Source organism: Mytilus trossulus, chromosome 9 (assembly GCF_036588685.1).
Source record: "Mytilus trossulus isolate FHL-02 chromosome 9, PNRI_Mtr1.1.1.hap1, whole genome shotgun sequence".
Lineage (NCBI taxonomy): Eukaryota > Metazoa > Mollusca > Bivalvia > Mytilida > Mytilidae > Mytilus > Mytilus trossulus.
This window is the reverse complement of record NC_086381.1, coordinates 76373869-76396559: the sequence shown is the minus strand read 5'-3', so window position 1 is coordinate 76396559 and position 22691 is coordinate 76373869. Positions and strand designations below refer to the sequence as shown.

General features: G+C 31.6%; 2 long non-coding RNA genes across 2 annotated transcripts in view; both read right to left on the bottom strand.

The window, feature by feature from the left end:
• The window catches only part of LOC134683429 (uncharacterized), a 56310-nt gene extending 33953 nt beyond the window's left edge, over nucleotides 1-22357 (bottom strand). Inside the window, exons 1-3 of the long non-coding RNA XR_010101020.1 lie at nucleotides 22258-22357; nucleotides 20282-20454; nucleotides 5536-5559 (exon numbers count right to left, since the gene is read on the bottom strand). This is a non-coding gene — a long non-coding RNA (uncharacterized LOC134683429). The remainder of the gene's footprint in view (nucleotides 1-5535; nucleotides 5560-20281; nucleotides 20455-22257) is intronic.
• Nucleotides 2426-5288, bottom strand: LOC134683426 (uncharacterized). The gene is made up of 3 exons (XR_010101017.1): nucleotides 4377-5288; nucleotides 3947-4055; nucleotides 2426-3453 (listed from the first exon to the last, which is right to left on the bottom strand). It is a non-coding gene; the product is annotated as an uncharacterized LOC134683426 (long non-coding RNA).
• Nucleotides 22358-22691: the final 334 nt, after the last annotated feature.

Here is a 22691-nt window from a genome sequence, read left to right as displayed (position 1 = left end):
TATATTGTAGGGTCTTTAATTTTCTATGTAATGTTTTGTGGAATGTTGTTTGTATGTTGATTGTTTTTAAGAGGCAATGCCAGAGAAAACCAGGCAGGACTGTTCAACTAAAAAAAATTAATTTGGTCAAACTTATATTTTTCCCTTTCAGTATAACATACTGACTGGGAATATATAATTTTTTTTTCAATTTTTTGTGAATTTGACATTTTTTTTAATGAAATTCAATATAAGGGCTCAAACCGCTATTTTCCATTGAAATGTATGGGGAAAAAACCAGTTTCTTACTGTTTTCAATTATCCGTCATCAGAGAAAAACAATACTTAGGACAAAACTACCTATATGGAAGTCTAGTACTATGTTGGTGTAAAAAATAATGAAAATAAAATTTTTGGTATCTTTTTGATTTTTTTCGAAAAATAAGGTAAAAAAATGCTAAAATAAGGAAAATTGAGAAAATTGAGAAATGCCAGTTTCTAACCGTTTTCAATGAACCATCATTGGAGAAAAACAGCCCTTATGACTAAACTACCTATATGGAAGTTTAGAACTATGTTGGTGTAAAAAATAATGGAAATAAAATTTTTGGTATCTTTTTGATTTTTTTCAAAAAATGAGGTAAAAAAATGCTAAAATAGGGAAAATTAAGAAATGCCAGTTTCTAACCGTTTTCAATGATCAATCATGGGAGAAAAACAGCCTTAATGACTTAACTACCTGTATGGAAGTCTTGTACTATGTTGGTGTAAAAAATAATGAGAATAAAATTTTGGTATCTTTTTGATTTTTTTCAAGAAATAAGGTAAAAAAATGCTAAAATAGGGAAAATTGAGAAAATTTGAGAAAAGCCGTTTTCTGACCGTTTTCAATTATCCATCACCAGAGGAAAACAACACTAATGATTAAACTACCTATATGCAAGTCTAGTACTATTTTTGGTGTGAAAAATGATGAAAATGAAATTTTTGGTATCTTTTTGATTTAAAAAATAAAATTAGGTAAAAAAATGCTAAAATAAGAAAAATTGAGAAAATTTAAGAAAAGCCAGTTTCTAACCGTTTTCAATTATCCATCACCAGAGGAAAACAACATTTATGACTTACTACTGATATGGAAGTCTAGTACTATGTTGGTTTAAAACAATAATGTGTCCACAGTACACGGATGCCCCACTCGCACTATCATTTTCTATGTTTAGTGGACCGTGAAATTGGAATAAATTCTCTAATTCGGCATTAAAATTATAATGATGTTATCAAAGGGAACATGTACACTAAGTTTCAAGTTGATTAAACTTCTACTTTATCAATAACTAACTTGACCAAAAAATTTAACCTGAAATTTGCACTATCATTTTCTATGTTCAGTGAACCGTAAAGTTGGGGTCAAAACTCTAATTTGGCTTTTAAATTAGAAAAAACTTATCATAGGGCACATGTTACTAAGTTTCAAGTTGATTGGACTTCATCTTCATCAAAAACTACCTTGACCAAAAACTTTAACCTGAAGCAGGACAGACGGACGGACAGACGAACGGAGGCACTATCGTAGGTGGGGCATAAAAATAATGAAAGTACAATTTTTGGTATCTTTTTTACTCTTTTTAAAACAATCAGTAAAAAAATGCAAAAAATAAGGAAAATTGTAATATTAAGAAAATTATGCTTTGGCAAACCAAAATGGTATTACATGGATTAAGTTGCAAAATACCATACACTTTTGCATCTTTATTGTATTTATCATGTTTTAGTGAGTTTTTGATGAAAAAAAATAAAGAAAAAAAGTTGTAGTCTTGTCGCCACTTTGTTCCTTTGGTTGCCATAGCAAGCATACAATGTACACTATTCATTTCCTGTAGGCCTTTTTTGTACAAATTTTCACCATGAAAGTACTTAGGTGGAAGATGCAAGAAAATTCTCCCTGAATTGGCATCTAGATCATAAGTCAATGCCACAGATACCTATAATACAATTTTTTGCTGTACTTTGACCTTTGACCTCAAAGTTAAAAGATGACTTTTGTTTATAATTTTGTGTCGGGAGCATTATCTGTTTGCCCTTTGACAAAATCTTTTGATAGTTGGCACATGTGTGCAGCTCCTCAAGACAATCTGTTGTGTTCCAAGGACCATCATCCCCAAATTTATCCAAACCTTCCTTTAGGGGAATTGAACCTTATAACAAAATTTCATAGATATCCATTAATTTAAACTGAAGGTATTGTCCGGAAACCAATGTGTCTTCAGACAACAACAATGACGACATCATACCATTATACATTCCCAAAAATTGTTTGCGGTCGAATAATAAATGATTAGATCCTCATTTCTCAACCTTATATATTCTGAACTCCCAACTGGCATGACCATCATGACCATGGATCTTTTCCATTTATAATTATTTTTTTTATTTTTTTGGGGGGGGATTTAGGGAATCACTGAAGCGTGACTGGAGGGGCCCCCTTAGGTCAGTCAGTGTGCCCCCTCTTATGAAAATTTCTGGATCCGCCACTGTTATACTACATCTTCTGATTTTTATTGTGTTCCATAGCAGTTTCTTCAAAACCTTTGGAAATAGAAGCACCCTTTATCTTCATCACTTGGTTTGTATAAAAGTCAGAATATGACAACAGAGAATTATTCCCATACATCACAATGATTATGGCCTAAAGAGAACTGTGATAGGTACATGCAGCCTTGAAATTGGCAATCATATCAAACCTCCTTTGTTAATAAGACGGATAACTTGGCCTCATTAAATGTGACATATACTTAGCAACAGTGTTAACATAACAATTAGTTTATTCTGTTTAGTAATTCAATCCATAAATTTTGATCAAGATTCAAATGCATGTACTGCACAAAACAAAAAATAACAAGGGCATACTACATTGATACTTATATTAAAGTTTATTTTTTTTGTGTACATATTTCTAAATAGCACAAAAATGTTAACACAATTATTTAAAAAAATACAATTTTTGACTTTTCATTCCCTTTCAACAGATTTGTTTTAATAGAAATTGATCCCATTTTCTGTTACTCTGTAATAATTTGGAACTTATTTTATCAACACATATATATACATCTTTTTAGAAATTCATATAAACCCTTGCATAACATAAATGACATGTATAAATATTTGCCTATATAAACACATGAAACATGATAAATATCTAAATAGTTTCAGAAATTTTTAAAAAATTCTGTCAGACACCTAGTAATATTTTAAAAAATAAAGATTCATAAACAACTAAGTTGATATTCTTAAAATTGTCCTCTATCAAAATTGTCATTTTCAACATTGAGTCTCTCAATTACTAAAGTAACTTCCAAAATATTACCAAAAGTCAAACATATACATAAAAAAATTAATAGGTATTTAAATGTTCTGTTGTATGAGTCTCCCAAACTCATTACAGTTTCATGTGTGATTTTCTTTAAGCTCAGTCACCTGAAAACAAATGAAGGAATAGTCAAGCTATACATTTATACATCAGATTTTTGCTTGAAAATGTTTTAAATTAATTATATTAAATAAGATGAATTGTAATATTATATACATATATTCAAGTACACATATTTGAAGTTTAGTATAATTTTTTAGAAGATTTCACATTCAAGACTTCAAATACATTTGTAGTGAGAGATTAAAACCCTTCTTGCATATCTGGAAAATACACACTTGGTCTCATTAATTTTTATGTGTGTGTCATCTGTGTTTTAATTTGTTCTTAAATTAAGCTGACACTGGTCATATTAAAATGTTTAACAATTCATTTGTTATGCTTTCTTATTCTGATTTACATTATGTACTGATGTAATGTCTAGTTTATTTACAGGATTTAAGATTTCACATACGTTATCTCATATGGTACTTTATCAAAATATAGATAAACATGTAAAAAATGTACTTTAACAAATGTTTAAGAGATACTGGTACTCACTTATGAATTTTCATATTAATGCAGTAGGTTAGCTTCAAAATCAAGTTGATCCATTTCCCTAATTATAGGCTCCTCTATATGTAAGTCTGTCATCTGATGTATCTTTTATCTGTTTAAAGAAATAAAAGATTATAAGGTGATCAATTATTCTTTGAATTGAATTTGGAAAATTGTATTTAAAATCAAATTAGTTATTTTCTTATCTTAAGAACCAGTGGAAAATATATAATGAGCTGTTAGCATCTTACTACATTAAAACATTCAAAGTTAAAAGACTTTTTTGTATGATTAATTCTATTTTTAAATGGACAGGTTAATGTATAAAATGAACTAAAAATATGAGGGAAAGGGGGGATGTATTAAAATTATTGAACGGGCCACATGATTTATCTGAGAAGTAATTTTAAACTTTCATAATTTAAACTATTACCTGTTCCAACTGGTATAACTGTCACAAAGAATTCTTTTAAACACTATCACTATCATCTGCTTCAAAGTGATCCGCCTTTCCAGTTTTCAAGATGCACAAAATTATGGCATTTAGATCTTTATAGTTTGCTTTTGGTGTCCATGATATATCATGTACTGTTTTGAGGTGGGAGAAAACTGTATAATTTCCAGCATTTCTCCAGCTGAATCATCAAAAACTACTCACGAATGGCTTTAAATTCCTCATATTCCACATTTCCAGCAAATAATACAATAATTTCAGTCTTATAAATAATCCTCATTCCCGTACAGATACGTATTGTAACTACCTCTGTCTGGAAGTGATCACCCGTACATGTATGCAACAATCTCCTGGTGAGGGAAATAAGTTTCCCAACACCACAAAGTTATGTACTTTTCTTAAATCTTATCAAAATGTTCAATTATGTATACAAATATACAACAGAAGTTCATTTTTCTGTCAAAATATTACCAGCTGGTTACAACCTTTATCGGTTTTTAAATTGAAGAGCATCACTTTTGGTATGTCTAAACACCAAAAAGACGAAAATAAACTGCTGTTTCCTGACAGTTTACTGCATTAGAACATTTACATATCAACAGATACCAAAGATGTTATTATCATTTCCTGTTGTATTCATGGTCATCTTTTAGAATATATATCAATTGTTATATTGTAGGCTGTTTTTGTTGGGAAATTAATACCCTTATTTCCCTATATAAGCAGTCAAATTTACTGAAAAATCAAATTAATTTTTTTATACATAATAACCCAATATGACTTTTTAAAATGTCATTTCCCAACAAAACAAGGTGGATACATTACAAAAACACATTTATCTCAAAAAGGCTGTTGAACAAAATTTCCAAGTTCTGCCTGGTTTTCTCTGGCATTGCCTCTTAATTTTTTGCCATGGCGTCGTCAGTTTCTCTTCGACTTAAAAGAGTTGTGAATGTCCTTTGATATCTTGTGTCTCTTTGTTTGTGTCCTGGAATTTTGTATATTGAAATTCTTTTCACTGTAGTCATTTTGATTTCTCCTGTTCTCCCCCTAAGTATACTGGACGCCTGTACCTTTCTGTAAATTTAATAAACAACATAGGTCACATGACCACTGACTTTTAAGAAGAAAAACTTACCTCATCCCAACTTGCCATTATATCCTGTAAAAGAAAGAGAAATCATTGTATTTTTATAACAATAAGGAGATACAGTATGATTACCAACACTAGTAACCCGAAATTAGCTTGAACGGACAAAAACGTGTTAACGCTATTTAAATGAGATTGATCATTATTTGATAAAGATTGACAAAATTTAAAAATTATATTTAATTCATTTCAATTCATATTAATTCATTTTAACGCCCGTTAAATAGATTTCTCTGCGGTAAATCAATTGAAATCAAGTTGGTGGTTAGTTGCGTCAAACTAATAGGCTACGCCCCTGTTAAGCTATTTCAAACATGCATTAATTAATTTTAAACATGTATGAGACCCGGGCTTTTTACAGGTAAATCACTCAAGCAAAACGACCTCGGTGTATCTATCGTTTTGTGTTTCAAACTTTAAATGGGTAGTCTTAGTAAAGTCACATTCTCCACAATTTAAACAAACGAATGAATAAAATATATATGCACACGCGGTTTAAAAATGCAAAACTTGTGAATCTGTTGAAAATAAAATAGTTAGATGTATAACATGGTATTAATTGGCTCAAATGCACTTGATCTTTAGTTTAAACATATTTATTTATAGTGGATTGGGAAACAAGTTTTGCAACTTATATTAATCCCTTTCCACTTTAAGGGTGCGAGTGCTGCCTTGTAGCGGCATTAGCCTACTCTTTTTCGAGCTCATAGGATCAAATACATACACAAATTATACAGTTAACTATTGTACTCGTATTTTAATCATACCTCATCTTCTCTTTTATATTCTTGTCCTTTAAAATGCCCATATCATTATAGACATATCATGATACATTAAGCTTTACATTTATATCTTATAAATGTCAAATAGCGATTTTTTTATACTTATTCAATAACGACAATGTTGCTGCAATAGGTGCCAAAAAACATCAACAATATTTAATTGAAAAGAAACGGCATTTTATTTCACTTGTTCTTAAAGAAAAAAAGATGTTTCATTTCATTTAGTATACGGACACTCTAAATTTTGAATGTAAATGAGTAAAAAAAAATGTATATGTATAATGATGGAAAATTGTATGTTGGAAAAGGAAAATAAAATAAAGTAAACTTAGACAAATAAACTAATAAATAAATAAAATTGAATTAAATCGTATTGCTAAAGCCCCAAGGCAAAGTATGTGACGTAAGATTAAGTTATAAATAGTTTCGTCTTTTTTTTAATAATATAGTTAATCTCATTTCTAGAGTTCTTTTGATCAAAGCTATTAATCTGACGTTGAGAAATAAATTAAATAAACTGTCATCTTTTAAAAGAATAAAAATGTTTGTAATTTGCCGTAGGAAAATAACCCTTAAAGTGTCTCTATTGTCCACTTAATAATTCTGTAAAGTAAGTTAAGATTTTGACAATCCTTTAATTGCTTTTATGTAACTAAATAAAATATATATTAATCATATAAATCTATAACATAAAAAGAGAATAGTTGACCAATAAAAAGTAACTTTATAAAATTCAAAATTGACGCTTAAATTTCATAGGTGAATAAAATAATTCCAATCAGCACGTGATGTTGGGGTTAAAAAGGGAAGACCGCAACTTCCCAACATCACATATCACACTTAAATGTAGATAGCTGTTTGGAATAAATAATTGAAACATCATTGTATTTTATTCACCAGGTATGTAAATTATTAAAGTATAAACCATTTCAAATTGTATTTTAAAAGTAAGAATTTAGCTTCTGATTTAATAACTTAGTTTCGTATTTAAAACTTAACTTAAATTTATAAAAGATTTTCATTAACAGAAATAAGTTAAAACAAAGTTTACTATTTAGATCACAGATCACTGATCACATATCACACTTAAATGTAGATAGCTGTTTGGAATAAATAATTGAAACATCATTGTATTTTATTCACCAGCGCCAGGCCTCGAAAGGAGAAAGTGTCCGAGATGAGGGACACGACAGCAGAAGGTATAACATAGACCTGAATATGAGCGAGCTAGTATTCCCCAGATTACAGAGCGAAGATATTGTCTGAGGCTAATTTAGATTCCTTATCCGAGAATACGATATAAGCGAGAATAGTCCCCCGACATTTAAGTTTATTAACGTTTTCGAGGAAAAGGGGAGACAACCCGACAGTGCAGCGATTCTTCCCCCTTTTCCTACATTACAGAACTTTTCCCGCATTATATATGTATATATTGTGTCTTATACGGCTCTCAGTTATCTTTTAAAGATTGATGCATACAATACAAATGTTTATATGTTTTGTTTAGTTCTGTGATTCTCATTTTATGTTTGTAAGTGGTGAGACTTTAAAATGTTAATAATAATACAATATTGAATCTAAAAATATTCAGAAACTATGAACTTTTCTTAAATTTATACTTGCGTCAGAAAATTCAAACCAGCAGTGTCAGCGGGCATTCAATATCATTGATATACTATAAAGCACTAATCGCAATATACATGTACATAAAAAAAAAATATATTTTGGACATCTTATCAGTAATCTCTCCAATGTTGAAATCTATGTATTATAATTATTCGCTTATTAGGCATATTCATATTCTACAAAGATATTTTCAATCATTTAGTTTTGATAAATACTGTTACAAATAACATATTTGTCTCAGTCTCGTGAGTGAGGATATTCGATTGATAAAATACAATAAACAAGGTTGTCAGGTAAATGTGGATTACGGATTAAGATGTTAGATGTCAAACTTGAATAAACGAACTAAGGTGAATATAACCCGAAAATGTAGTTTCTCCTTAACAGTGTATTAATTCCAAGTTCTTTATTTTCATTCAAACTAAATTAATTATAATGATAGAAAGATTCGGAACTAAAGATAGTCACAATTTAAAACATGTATTTTGAAAAAAAGACAAAAAACGCGAGATCGGATCTAATTTAAATCCAGGGTCAATCCCAAGTAAGTGGCTTGTAGTTCAGTGGTTGCCGTTGGTTCATGTCTGGCATATTATTTTATTTTTGTTTTTGTAAATTGTTGTTTTTTCTAGATAATGCCGTTAGTTTTCGAATTTAATTGTTCAAAATTTGTTTTATGTTGGGACCTTTTATATATATATATACCCGATTATAAGGTATGGTCGCCTAATATAGCTTACATGTGTACATCCAATTAATTTGATGGATAGTTGTATAATTGCAAATCATATCACATCATTATTGAAAATAAGCTTTGATAAGTTGGACAAGCGATTGTACAGGAAAGGCCCAAGTGATAGTACAGTAAACTCGTGAGCGATTGTACAGTCTATTAATTTATCCGATATTGAAAACATTATAATTTGTGAATCTCTACTGATGCAATGGCTTTCAAACTTTCATACAGGTAAGACCATACATCTAAAATAGTACTTTTAAAATTTCTGGACTCAACGATGTGTATTTCAATGATTCTTGACATTTTTATCGCTGTTATGTGACAGTTCTGATCGATATATTAAAAGCTCCTCCATTCGACGAAAAACGTTTGTATGCATACGTCGTTTATTATTTGATTGGTTCATATATACATATAGAATGTTTTGAATGTCTAGAAGAAACGTTATATTGTATCATTTGTTTCACTATTGGAAAACTTTCCATGTTGCAACTTGTTATATTTTCGAATGTCGAAAATGTAGAAACCGTACAGTTCCGTTCCCACACAATATAATAATGATGTAATCGGGTTTTTAAGATCCCCACGAATGCCACATTTTCCCATCTTAATGTCTATCAATCTTTTATGAAAGTATGTACAAATGTAAACTCCTGTGTTGTTAAGAAGGACATAAAATAAAATTATTCTTTCATCAAGTTGAAAATAAACTACGCTAAATCATTAAGTTTATTCTACAACTATCATAAACTTATCAATTAGAAACGATCAAATGACAATTGTTTATTGGATAAGGTTGACTGAACATTGATTTTGCAATAAACCTTCGGTCACATGGCATGCGCTGATAAAAAAGAAAGTCAATTTCAAAATTATGATATATATTGATACCCAAATTTATATTTATGAGTTATATACTTATATCTTCTCATATCCATGTTTGTGGTCAAATAACATCGTTTTAATGTCCTTAGTGCAAAAACTTTGTTCTTAATGCACCAATGATTTGTATAGTCCTTCAGTGCACTAATAAGTCCTTTGTGGTATTTCTACACACTGTACAAAATTTGGCTGTGATCAAAAAGTTAAAAAGAAATACCCATTTATTATAACAATTTTCAAATATTTAAGATTAAATTATGCAAGGAAAAGTGTCTTTGTTTTCTGTCAAAATGATTTACCTTTTTTGACATAAAGTTGTCGATAAATAAATTGGATATGCATTTCAATAGCATATTATCAAATTGCTGAAAGATCACCTACATTTTCTTAACAGGGAATCCGTTAGTATTGAAACCCCCTGTCCTTTAGGTGAATGGGGTAAGAAATATGGTCACTTGGCCAGTCTTCTCCCGACCGGCAGTAAAACGCTTGCCGAAATGGGGCGTCCGTTTGGCTGTGCGGGATGTATCAAGTTCGCAGTCACGTCCGGTCAGAAGGGGGACGTGAAATCTGATGCCTCGTGTAAAGAGACTGCAACGCTTTTTGCTCTTTGCACGTTAAGAATCCTTGCAACAATTCTTTAAAGGGGTCCGTAGGTGGCCTGTTGCAAGGCAAAATGTCTGTCCCTATACAAGGTATCCTCATCTTCCAGTGGCAGTCCAAATTTCCCTGACCATCATCCCAGATGGCCTCTATCGTATCAACATACCTAGTGTATATATTGTGAACTTGACAATGTTCTCGTCCTGAATATGCATGAAATATTTGCCACTGGGCGTTAAGCAACAAACAATCAATCAATCATTCAATCAATCCCTGTCCTTAATAATTCAATTTGTCGTTCTGCATTATTTTGGCGTAAGAAAGACGCAAACATTCAGGCTAACGCCCTTAAGGTGTATAGAATATAGATATAGGAAGATGTGGTGTGAGTGCCAATGAGACAATTTTCCATCCAAATTACAAATAATGAAAGTAAACCATTGTAGGCTTATGTACAGCCTTCAACACGGAGCCTTGGCTCGCAACGAACAACAAGCTATAAAGGGCCCCATAATTACTAGTGTAAACCCATTCAAACGGGAAAAACAACGGTTCAATAGTTTTGTATTTTATATAACTTCCCTGCCCTTACACCCACACTAATAAGCTGTGATTTCTGTGTGAATAATTTTTTTAAAGTTTCAAATGAAGTGCATGGATGTAAGTAATGATAGGCAACCGCAATGCCTTCAATAATGAGAAGAAAACATAACGTATAATCGGCTTTAAATTGTCCCGCTTGATGATTATACGTTGTTGTTTCCTATAGAGAAATAAATTATTGATTTAAATTATTTTTTACTTCATAAAAAAGGGTAAAATATCATAAATCAATTTTGTGAAAAGCGATGAAAATTTAGTGACCCCAATATAAATTTGAACCCCTCTTAATCTTTCCTGTGTTTACGAGCACAAAATTCAAGGATCCCTAATTTTTTTAACTGTCTTTATGAAAGTTAGCACCGACTGTTACCTTTACACAAGTAAGTTTGTCTTAAAGATAATTGGCTTTGTGTTAAAACTGTCGTTACGTTGCTGTCTTGCGGACGAATACCCGAAATCTCTGTGTCACCAAGCAGCAATCATACAGAAATGACTTTATATCGGGTTATTTAATACTCTGTTCTTTGCATAGAAATAATTTTTCGTTAATCTGAGCGTTGTCTCTTTGACACATTCCCCATTTCCATTCTCAATTTTATTTTATTGAAAGAATACTTCATATCACAAGCTATAAATATGGATCAAAAAAAAATCTAAGCGAAATTGATAATACCGCAAAGCATGAATAAATGTGTTGTATTTCAGTAAATAACACTTCTTTTCGTTTGATTGTAAACATGTTGTAGCCCATCATGCATTGTTTCTTGTTAAGTGGATTGGTAAAAAAAGCGCCCCAAAAAAGAGTTCAAAATAAATTACGTCACACGTTAATACATTATAACAAATGCTCGGACATACGTATGGTAATTCATGCATATCCTAAAAGGTCGTGTTCTCGATCTGCTAAAACGGAAATGACACGGCCGAGTATTGTAAAGGTTTGAGGGACTTTTAATGTCAAATTCATATCCCTGGGCAAAGAAATTATCGATTTATTAAAAAAAACACCATGTTTACACTGGTGTCTTCCTCGAATGCCAACATTTTATATCTTACCTATTCCGTGAATGCCAACAAAAATATTTCTGTTTTTATAAGTATTAAACTATAAACAATACTTAATGAACTTGATGAAATTGTAACATTTTATCCCATTTTGATAAGAAAAGTAGCAAAATTTAAGGGTTAAATAATTATGAATATAAAGATAGAAAGAAAATGATTTTTGTTACTATTTATTAAAAAATAAATAAATTTGGGAATGAACAAGTTTTATTAACATAAGACATATATATAAATCTAACATTTATATTTAGTTAAATATAATTATTTCAAACTAAAAGAGGATATTAGAGATTTATTTTGTTCCATATTATCATAAATATTTATTTGTTCAGTATATATACATGAATTATATGAATATTTTAATTAAACAATTAACCATAAAATAGGGTAACAAGAATTTAGTCTATAGCGGATTGATTTTGTTAGTTGTTTGTGGCTTTGAACTAGCTGTCAGTAAACTGCAAGTTTTCTCAGAGGATGTACTTTACAAGTGTTTTTTGTTTGTTTGGATATACAAGAACCTGACCGCGTCTATTCTGTGTAGTATTTCTATTTATTTACATCTGATGAGTTAAACCGGTTTCATCTGATTTGTATAGTTAGTTCCACTATGTGGTATGAGCTTTGCTCATAGTTGAAGACTGTACGGTGGCCTATACTTGTGAATTTCTGTGTCATTTGGTCTCTTGTGGAAATTTGTCTCAATTCCAATCAAACTACATTACTTTGTTTTATAAGAACACCGATGATTTGCGAACACGATAAACCCCTTACCAGTATCATTTCATGAATCACTTGCAAAAAAGTGTGTAGTATTATTACCAAGAAAAATATCCTGAACAAACTGAACATAATACATCAATAGTATTCTAACACGTGATACAAAGTTTCAAGAAATTTAATCAAGTAATATGGTAGGATGTTACAGCACACACAACTATAGAAATATAGAAAAAACCTTCAAAGTCCAAAGAGGCTTCACATTTGTGTAAACTGTAATTTCTCACAATATGCACATGTGATGCAACACTTTTCAAAGTTTCATTTTAAGAGAATCCATATTCGTTCAAGTAGTATCATCAGAAAAAAATTTCAACAACGTAACAAACATGAATTAGATTTTAACTATCTGTTTAATTATGCCTCGTTCACACGGACATTTAATTCGAATTAAAAAAGAAGAGTGTGTGTACGCGATTAGCGAATTCGGTTCGCATTCGATTCGAATTCCATTCGAATTAAATAAAATGAGAATGGAAATAGGGAATGTGTCAAAGAGACAACAACCCGACCAAATAAAAAAACAACAGCAAAAGGTCACCAACAGGTCTTCAATGTAGCGAGAAATTCCCGCACCCGGAGGCGTCCTTCAGCTGGCTCCTAAACAAATATATACTAGTTCAGTGATAATGAACGCCATACTAATTTCCAAATTGTACACAAGAAACTAAAATTAAAATAATACAAGACTAAAAAGGCCAGAGGCTCCTGACTTGGGACAGGCGAAAAAATGCGGCGGGGTTTAACATGTTTGTGAGATCTCAACCCCCCCCCCCTATACCTCTAAATGTCCATTTTTGATAAGCATGCTCTTGTGTTGTGATAACTTTTTGCACCTATTTCTCGAAGGCCAACATTATTTATAGGTAAATTGTCGGTAGACCAAAGGATGTTGGCATTCAAGGAATAAACCTATACGCTGACTTATAAAAGTGTTTTAGTCTTGCATGCTGTCTAGTCTGAGCAATGTTTGTAGGACGTTATAAATAAAAAAGGAAACCGTCAAAACATTATGTGAACGGAAAATACATGGGCTTTGCATACGTGTCTCAAACGATTTAGAAAATCTAGAATATGTGTGAATAATGAATATTTATATTATTTAGACTTTAATATTGTTGTTTTTTGAATATTGTATCTACAAACTCATGACGATTTAGAGGTTGGCATTTCGTGTAGACACATGTTTCTTGTTGAAGACTAAACATGCGGTCTTGATTTATCTATAGTGTTTTTGTCGTTTGGTTGCCGTCAAATTGAATTATATCCCATATCTCTTATATTATGAGCTTTAAAATCAGCTTATAAGAATTCATTATTGAAAGGTTTATTTGCAATTCTATATGAATATGCCGTAATATATTTATCGGTGTGAGCTGTACCACATACTTATATATGAACTTTATTAATTTCGATCTAAAAAAAAGTTCCTAGAAATAGATATTTTAAAAAGTCTTAATAAATTCGAATGACCTCAAATCTAATCTAAATCCATTTTTTTCGTGATTCTCACATACGTTGTCCCTTTTTTTGGTTTAATTTTGTAGTAATTTGCTAGTCAGTCAGATTCGGATTCCGGGTGACATTGCGTACGCTTTGTCCTTTGATTTGAAAATACATAATTTTAGCATTATTATTTTTTTTTATCTTGGCTACGCTCGATGCTTTTGCTTCCGCTGTATCAAAGCTAGTGAATTAGTCAAAATGTCCGTACAATGTATAGTAATATTTCTTTTCATGACTTGTTTATTCTTCAATATAAGCGTTGGCTATTTTTTATCTGACAATTTCAAATTTGTCTAGAAAGTTCACTGTAGTGTTCCATAAATGTCTTAGGGCTTAGTGCACCAAAGCGGCCTGGGTGGGTTTTAGACGTACCGGCAAGTCCCTTGCCCACAATAGCACAACCGTTTTTTTTTATGATCATTTTTTTTTTTAAATTGCTGGGACTATCATACTAATAGCACAATAGACCCCGTTAAATCTAGAGCTCTACCGTTAAATAGTAATTATTATTAACGTTATTATTTTATTTTTTACGCTGTCCTAATTTGTAAATAATTATTAAGTATAATATGTATATATATATATATAGTATAGCGTCGTGTAAGTCATTTTTGGGCTAGACATTGTTTGCTTTATAGTGAATTGATTAATTTTTATTACAATCAATTTATAATTCATTACAAGGAAAACTAAACTAAGTGGACCGTATGTCATCGCATACAAGACAGCTGATTGGATAAATATGATAGGCTGTTACGCCTACATTGATACTGATGTCCAATCGAATACCAGCAGACACCTGTCAGTAAAAACAAATTTCAAGCGTGGATAAATTAGAGATTTATTTGTGTATTCGATATTTGAAAAATAAGTTTAACTATTCGTTTAATCTTTTTAGGTGAATTTCAAAAACTGTTTTTTTCACTTTCTTATAGGAAGGTATTTAAATATGAGCGTACCACATGTGACGGAATTTTACAAGCATTTTATATAGCGAATTGTGTTTTCCGGAATGTACTATTTTCAATATTTCACAGACCTCTGAAAAAAATAGATCATACAGGTTTCATCTACCATGTGCATAAAAAGCCCTATCAAATTTTATTTGTAAATTGTAAAAGATTAAGAATATTTTTGTATATGTTCTAAATAATCTGAAATAAAACAAAACATATTTCTCTCGGCCTGAATTCAATCGTAATCTGAAATAAAACAAAACATATTTCTCTCGGCCTGAATTCAGTCGTAAGCAAATTTTCATCCTTTTTTTTGTTTATCTATTTGCAAATGACGAAGAGTTCTCCCTAAACTGTGATTCATTAATATTTAATATTACTTCCATGAATAAACCGACAGACTAACTTTAAAGGACAAAATACAAGCGTGTACTACCAGCCAAGGAAATGAGTTTAATTAAAGTAACTAATCTAAGTGGTCATCGATGTGTAATATTTGACACTGGGCATTATTTGTGGACCTATGCAATTAAAATAATGTATACTATCAATCAAAATTAAATACTTTTGAATGTAACAATATGCTACAAATTCATTTGATTCACTGAATTTTTATATTTTTTTTTGTCTACATGAAAATGTAATAAACTGCTCCCGTTTGATATAAATAAGAAGATGTGGTATGTGTGCCAATGAAACAACTCTCCGTCAAGTCACATGGTATAATTTAATTAGAGGTCAAAAGTACGGCCTCAACACGGAGCTTTGGTCCTCATTGAACAGCAAGCTATAACGGTCCCTAAAATGACAATACAATTAAGAGGGAAAACAAAAGTATAATCTATAAGTACGGTCATTTCGCTACGTTATTTCGTCAATTCCGAATTGCAAGTAAGCGTCTCACTGTTTATCAAAATGAGTAGTAACACTGGTGCCTCAAAAATCTGATTCGAAACTGAAATATAAACCATGAGATTTTATCCATCGTGTCTTAACTATCGTTGTTTGATATTTTTTCTATGATATGATTAACTCCTGTATTTATTTCGTACTAAAAATATAACGATAAAAAAAGATCAATGGAGTTATCGACATCGGTCTTTATATGTATATAATGGTCAATATATAAACTGTCAATTAAATTTTTAAAATATACTTGTATTGTTGTTGAATTTATTTAAAAAATAAAATGTGTTTTTTTGTAAATGTAATAATTCAACCCGGTTTAACCTTTTAAATTTTACATATAAGATAAAACATGGAACTTCATTCATCATACGTCCATTACGTTCACGAATGGGTAACTGATATTAGAGTATAAGGCAGCACCATTTGTAATCTGTGGTTTGAATTTTCGTCAGATGTGCCACTGACGTAATGGCTGTATTATGGGTGCAATATTTGCCACTAGACGTTTAGTAAAACCCATTCAAATCCAAATCAAGCCGCTCTATTTGATGCAAAAGAAACGTGACAGGCAGTGCAATCGAGGTATATGATCAGATTTTTTTCAGCCATCAGTGCACATGATAAATAAGCGATGCACGAAAAAAAAGAAGATGTAAGATATACGCCAATGAGACAGCAACCGAATTACGGAAATAACCGAAAGCCATCTAAAGGGAGACGTGTCGACTTCAAAAAAAGACAAATATTCCAACATTATGTTTTATAAGTGCTATCAATTATTTATTTCGGACAGAACTCGGACATCGTAGAGTCTATACATTTGTAACATATTGGACTTTCATGTTACGTATCGCATTGAAACATGAACGCGGACCTCGATGAGAACAAATGGATTGAAAGTTTGCAAGTTTACTATTTTATTTTCAACAGATTCACATTTCTTAAACCGTGCATTAATATTTTAATGTTTTTATTTAAATTTCTTAAATGTCACATCTATTGTTCATTCATTTGTTAACAATTGTGAAGCATGCGACTTTACTAAGAATACACACATTTAACTGAATTCGATAAAATTTGATGAAAAAAAAAAACGATAAATAAATAAAGTTTGTCTTGCTTGAGTGATTTACCTGTACAAAGCTCGGGTCTCAACGATGTTTAAAACGAATTGATGCCTGTTTGAAATAGTTTAACGGGGGCGTGGCCTAACAGTTTGACGTACATTACCAGCAACTTGATTTCAATTGATTCACCGCAAAGAAATCTATTTGACTGGCGTTAAAATGAATTGAAATGAATTGAAATGAATTGAAAATATTTTTTAATTTTTGTCAATCTTTATCAAATAACAATTAATCTTATTTAAATAGCGTTAACACGTTTTTGTCCGTTCAAGCTAAATTCGGGTTACTAGTGCGTGCAATGAGACAACTATCCACTTATGTTTTAAAAAAAGTGGATGTAAGCAATTATAGGCAACGGTAAGGCCTTCAATAATGAGAACCAAATGCTCCGCAGGGCGCAGCTTTATACGACCGCATAGGTTGAACCCTGAACGGTTGGGGCAAGTATGAACACACTATTCAAGCTGGATTCAACTTTAAATTTGGATTGTGATTAAATAGTTGACACAGCATAGGTTTCTGACACAGAATGAATGTGTTCTAATGAACTTAATTTTTTTGTTTTGCCTTTGAGCAATTCAATATGCTGTTGAATATAAGTCCTCTCTAAAAATGTTTGAAGAAATTTTCTTTTAATTTATGAAATCTGAAATGAAAAAAATTGAATTAAGTTGGAGCTGGTAGACTTGTTTATAATTTTGATAGTATTTGTCCCAAAAGTAGCACTATACTGTAAAAACTTTTTGAGATGCAGCAGATGCGATTTTTCTAATTTGAATTTATTGTCTAAAAGAAATGCACTAGGAAATAAGTGTGTTCTCAGGCCTTTCTCGTTTGAAGTGCTTTACATTTGTCATTTTGGAGCTTACTTTTAGATTGCTGTTTGGTTAAGATTTTGCTCATTGTTGAAAGCTCTCTGGTGATGAGTCGTCCCATTAGCAATCATACCACATCTTCTTACTTTTAACAGTATTTTTACAAAAACAAGAAAAACACATTTCTGACTGACAAACCCAATTTCGACAAATGCTTACTACCAGCCCTTTTACATTTTCATGTTATGGATTAAGTGCTATGGTCCTTGTGATTGATTGAAAAATCACTGTTTCTGACATTTCTGTGTAATAACTAGTGAAACATTTAACCAAACCTTTTAAAGTTTTAATATTTGTTGTTTCTCATGTCAAAATGGAAGTTAAGTGTGATAGTGCAAATTTTCTTTTATGCTGTTCAGGAGTTATGGCCCTTGATTATTTCAACTATGACATTAAAATGTAAGCAAAATTTGTACATCATCTTTACAGCATCTATTTAAAAAAGAGTAATTTTGTTTTAAAGTTTATCTGATTTACTTGTATATGGTGGAATGTAATAAAAGGACAAGGTTAGAGGATAATCATAATTTGAATAAAATACAGATTTTATCAACATTAATACTTAAAGGTATTGGGGCAATCTAAATATGACATCATGATTACAACAATAATTGAAATATTCCTCGTAAAATTACAACTCCTGTATACAATATAAAATTGAGATACAAACATGTGTAACCCCTCCTCATTCTTTATGTGTCTGTCCCAAGTCAGCAGCTTGTAGTTCAATGGCTATCACTGGTTCTTGTCTGTCATAATTGTCTTTCGTAAATTGGTTAAATTGTTATAAATTAGGCGTAAGTTTTCTCAATTGAATTGTTTCATATTTTTCATGTTGGGGCCTTTATAGCTGACTATACGGTATGGGTTTTTATACGACCGCAAGAATTAAAAAAATGTTTGGGTCGTATATTGGTATCAAGTTGGCGTCGTCGTTGTCTGTGTCGTCGTCCGAATACTTTTAGTTTTCGCACTCTAGACTTGTAAAGTAAATCCCTATTCTCTATTTTTAGCCATGTTGGATATATTTTTCAATCAAGATACCCTATTTAAAATTGTAGCTGAGTTTAATTCTATTTGGCTCAGTAATTAAGATTTTTGTAAAAAAAATATTGCTGTTAACAGTTTAGGCCACACTTAAAAATATTTTGGTTTGCCCAAACCCTACCCACAGCATTTTTGCACAGGTTGATACAGTGGGTAGGTAGGTAGGTATTTTTTTTTTTTTTAAGAAGAAATTTTAGTATCCGATGTTTATTAGTCTTCATGCCCATTTGATTAAAAAAAAATCTTCTTCAAATCAGGACAATAAAAGAATTTGAGTAGGCAGCTTTTTTCTGGGCAGGTAGCATTTGGGCAAACAAACCCATTATTTATTATGGCCTTATCTATATCTATAATAATATTCAAGATAATAACCAAAAACTGCAAAATTTCCTTAAAATTACCAATTCAGGGGCAGCAACCCAAAAGCGGGATGTCTGATTCATCTGAAAATTTCAGGGCAGATAGATCTTAACCTGATGAACATTTTTACCTCTGTCAGATTAGCTCTAAATGCTTTAGTTTCAGAGATATAAGCCAAAAACTGCATTTTACCCCTATGTACTATTGTTAGCCATGTCGGCAATCTTGGTTGGCAGGCGGGGTCATCGGCAACATTTTTAAAACTAGATACCCTAGTGATGATTGTGGCCAAGGTTGGTTAAATTTGGCCCAGTAGTTTCAGAGGAGAAGATTTTTGTAAACAATGGTAAAAGTTATTGGACGACGACAACGGACCACAGACGCCAAGTGATGAGAAAAAAAATATTTGGGGATTTATAAAATAAATTTGTAGATTCACCGTACACAATTAAAAGGTAAAAGTATCTGGGCCTTATCAAATATATATTTGAAGATTCACTGTACACGATTAAAATCTAAAAATATAGGGTGCTTTATACAATGGAAAGCAGGACACCCCTGTCTCTACCTTTACACATATATCGATATATGTATATAATGTTCATCTCACATCTTTCCTTATTGCACTGATTGTACGTTGAATAATATATTTAATGGGACAGTTAGTATGACATTATTATTTTCCTTGTAATTTCCATACACGCTTCAAAATTTTGATTACAAATTACATTGTAAAAGTTCCAAACAATCTGTGAAAAGATCCTCAAATTCAACATAACTTGTTAATAAAAAAAAATGAAAAATGGCTAAGGATGATTTTGAAAGAAACGTGTTAAAATGAAGTCCATAACTAAGTTTCAATACAATTAAATACCCAAAGTGAAATCTGTTGGTACAAGTTCTTCAACCGTCAATATGGGATTACATGTGGGCCTTCATCAAACTGTAATTGCAACTTCAACATGTTATTGTTAAGTCTAGATCTGTCTGCAAGGTCTTAATGCCACTTTATATAACATACCCCTTCTGCCACCAGTCAATCAAAATCTGAAAAAAAGTTTTAAAATTTAAAACATGTAAACAGATTAAACAGAAGAGAGAATGGAAACAAGGAATGTGTCAAAGAGACAACAACCAAAACCAGAGAGCAGAAAACAGCCAAAGGCCAACAATGGGTCATCAACACAGCCAGAAAGTTCCACACCCAGAGGCACACTTCATCTGCCCCCCCCCCCCCCCCACCCTTTAGTTATTACAGACATACATGTACTTTTTCTGTAATAACATAGGTGTACTATGCATGATTGGCAAACTATGAACTGTTATATCAATGCATATCTTTCTATAGTTGAGTATACATAGATATAGGAAGATGTGGTGTGAGTGCCAATGAGACAACTCTCCATCCAAATAACAATTTAAAAATTAAACCATTATAGGTTAAAGTACGGCCTTCAACACGGAGCCTTGGCTCACACCGAACAACAAGCTATAAAGGGCCCCAAAATTACTAGTGTAAAACCATTCAAACGGGAAAACCAACGGTCTAATCTATATAAACAAAACGAGAAACGAGAAACACGTATATATTACATAAACAAACGACAACTACTGTACATCAGATTCCTGACTTAGGACAGGTGCAAACATTTGCAGCGGGATTAAACGTTTTAATGGGCCCAAACCTTCTCCCTTTTTCTGAAACAATAGCATAACATCACAACATATAAAAACATACGATAAAATATCAATTAGCAGACTTAACTCAATCAAAAAACGTATGATTACACAAAGAACGAATAAATTTGTTCTGTACATAAAGACAATAGCAATATCAATAGAACTTGTATACATTTTAACAAAACTAATGATGTATATTGTTCCTTTGAAACATGTAACATACATAGATTGTTGTATGACGTTCATAGTTCGAGCGGGACAGATTCGGGATTAGCGATAAGGTGTATTGTCTCATACCTGTGGATGAGGAACCTAACTTGATGTTAATAATCAGTTCTTAATTTTATTTTAATTTTCAAATACAAAGATTTTATATTGTATGCACACTTTTGATTCTATACGCATTATAAATCAGTGGCGGATCCAGAAATGTTCATAAGTGGGGGCCCACTGACTGACCTAAGAGGAGGCCCGCTCTAGTCGCGCTTCAGTGATTCCCTACATAAGCAACCAAATTTTTTCCCAAAAAGGAGGGGGGCGGGTTCCTTGCCCCCCCCCCCAAAAACCGCCTCTGTAAGGGACGACATCAAAAGTTCAATGTAGGATAAAAAACTTAATTCAGATAGTTTTTTTAATGACCCCCCTACCCCCCTCTTAACTTACTCTGGAAAAATTTATTGACCCGATATAGATGTATGTACATTCGATGTAGGATAAACAAAACTAACAGCAAGTTTAACCCCCACCCCTAAACTATTTGAATTAAGTTTTTTATCCTTCATTGATCTTTTGATGTCGTCCCTAAATGAAGGTTCATACAAGCTTTTTAAAAAAACAATACTTGTTAACACATGACAAACTTCAGCGCCGCCTGGTGTCTAAAAACTCTTACACTTTTTAAATCCACTTTTTAACTTACAAATTTGTTTCCATAAACAATTTTACCTTGAAGAACATAAAATCACTTAGTTAAATGATTAATTAAACATTTCTTCTGTACTTGTTCAGAACATTTCGTCTTAATGCGAAGAAGAAGAGATATGGAAACCCGGAAATATGTCCATCGACCTGTTGCTGTGTCAAAATGTAAAAAATATTTTTAAAATGACCTAAAATGAGTATGTCATTTCTTCACATGAGTCAGATATAACAGAAATATTTAAAACTTACCCTTAAAAAGCCTTCGAAATGACGTCTTCTTGGTTAAAACGAATGTATTGGCAGTTTGTCGATAGCAGCAACGCGGAAGTTTTGTCAAAACGAGACACTGAATATCGATATTGGGACAAGTCGGACCAAGAAAACTCGGACCACTTTTAAAGAAACTCGGATTAGATTGAAACAATGATTGGACCCATTTAAGGACGATTCCAAATATTTTCAAAGACAACTATGACCAATGTGAAACACTGATTGGGTCAATTTAAAACGGTTGATTCAAAGGGGAGAAAAGAGGGTAAATGATGAACGACAATTTTCAGTTATTTTCTATTTACTAGATCGTTTATCCTCGCGTTCACCCAACCTTTAGACAAACACTATATCAGAGGGTGTGGAAGGGGTATACAGAATAAAAAATAATGGACATAAAATAAAGAAAAGAG